Raw genomic sequence first — 2425 nt, 5'->3', positions numbered from 1 at the left:
CAGTGATCGGCCGATTTCAACTTTGCTTAGCGACAGCAGACAGCAGCGTTCACAAACCAAAAATCATTCGCGCACGTTGGTAGCTCTGGAAGTGTCAGCTGTCAAAAATTTTACATACACGCTTGAAAATTGGACACATAAAAGAAAAAAATTTGACTTAATTTCAGCGACAAAGTACACTGAAACAATAAGGATCACGTAGAGTGACTATATACAGAGTGGCGACAATGTCAAAATTGGAATGATAATTATCTGTCAGTGTCATTCCAATCGAGCAGACGACCTATCCAACGCGTATGCAGGAAAGAGAAAGAAAAACCTTGGAAAAGCCGCATTGCATACATTTGGGATGACTTGGCGCCACTCTGTATATAGTCACTCTAGGATCACGGTATAACTGTTGCCATCATATATTATTAGACGCGGGTAAAATTAAGGCTGTGAACCATTTCGCGAAATTTTTAAATTTTTAGTTAAAATTTGACAGTTCGATGGCTATTTCTCCTCGAGTGGTTAAAATCAGTTCAGAATGCGAACCATTTCATATTTGACAGATTGATAGTTGTTTTATTCAATGCGAGCATATATTGCGATTATTATCTAAAACTTTTTTTTCGCTGGTTTAGTTGCGCGCGACTCTATTCTGGTTGCTCGCAGTCAAAGCACAGAGAACAGACTACCAGGTAATTGACAAAAAGTGTGTAAAAGGTTTTTATGTAATCTACGAGTAATCCTTCAATAGAGCACCCCTCGAGCAGTAAGTGGCAAACTAAATCTTGATGTCGCTGCCATCGCTGCTATGTAACTCCAGCACAAAGAAATATTGATAAAGGTACATGGATATTTTTTCATGCGTTTGGCAAACTATTTCTGGAGGGCGCTACCGACAGATTTTACACACAAAAAATCGATTACTTCCTTCGAGCCTGTTAATCTGTTCTCTGTGCAAAGTAAATTGATATATACCAGGTATATGACAATGCGAGCTGTCATATACACTTTGCACTAACACATCTACACTAGTTCTGAGATTTCGAGCATTTTGTATGGAAAATTAGTTAATTTTTTAAAAAAATCGTTGGATACGCAAGATTTGTCTTTTTTTTTTCTTACAGCTTTTATGTTTATGCTTAGAACATTATTTCTAGTATGTATTTTCATGAATACAATGAAGTGCAACATTCCAAATTGCAAGCGGAAATTTTTTCGTCAAAGTGATATCAAGATGTCTCAAAGAAATGTCCTTATATCGCTTTCCTACAAGTAGTAACACAACAAAGAAATTCTTTAAAATGTTCGGACATGATTGTTCAATAAACAGCATGAGCAACATTGTAATCCGCCCGCGATATTTTTCGTCTGATTTCTGGTAAGCTTTTAAAGTGTTAATTATCATCTAAGACTGTTTTGTAGCAATCTAAGATTGCTTTTTATGGTTTTCTACGTAGTGTTGAGACAAGAGCATATATATCAAACAACGTGAGCGGGCAAATTTATGATAAAAAGGTATCATCTTGGAACAGTGACTTCAACTTAAGAATTTTCAAGCAGTAGCACAAGCATCTATTCGAATAAAAGTATTATTTAAAAGAAGATATCAGAGGCAGATATTCAAGAGCACCATGCAAGCAAAATGTTGGACGGAACGTGTTTTAATTTAAGCAACCGTATACCGTATTGATCGTGAAGTATTAGAAACATTAATTCATTTTTCAATTGCAAAGCAAAATACTATGTTAATCATACGACTTTGCAATGAAAATCATTCGAACCACACTTATGATTTTCATACATCCTGTATTGAAAAACATACCGATTTCTTATGAAGTTTAATATTTTTTCTAGTGCATATCATACGATTTTATAATGAAAATCAAATGAACAAAACTTATGATTTTCATACATCGTGTATCGAAAAACATAAGGATTTCTTATGAAAATTAACATTTTCTCAGATGCAAATCATACGATTACGATATGAAATGTTAATATATGTCGTATGGAAATTATAGAGACCTCGTATGATTGTCATAAAAAGACGAATAATTTTCATACGAAAAAGATATAAATAACGGAAGGATTTTTTTATGAATTTCACTACTTTTTATACGGTTGTTTATAGTACACACTATGCATTATGTATTTATAAATCCCGCACTACGCTTGCTGAACACGGTGATAGGAAACACGACGCTTATCGCTCTCAAATCAAAAATCATCTTTTTACCGGCCCGTTTTGGTTGTAATTTTGCCAAACTAGGCAAATTAACATTGTACCCAAAATCGGCTGGGAAGAAGATAATTTTTAATGATGTCAGAACGATATACGTTTGCAGTAAATGCGTGATGGTCATATGCGATATGACCTATCCGCTTGTATTCAACGTTCACGTTCACGCTCGATCCGGCGACCGGTTGTACACGT

The sequence above is a fragment of the Sabethes cyaneus genome, chromosome 1, assembly GCF_943734655.1.
Source record: "Sabethes cyaneus chromosome 1, idSabCyanKW18_F2, whole genome shotgun sequence".
NCBI classification, from domain to species: domain Eukaryota; kingdom Metazoa; phylum Arthropoda; class Insecta; order Diptera; family Culicidae; genus Sabethes; species Sabethes cyaneus.
This window is presented reverse-complemented; position numbering follows the sequence as displayed.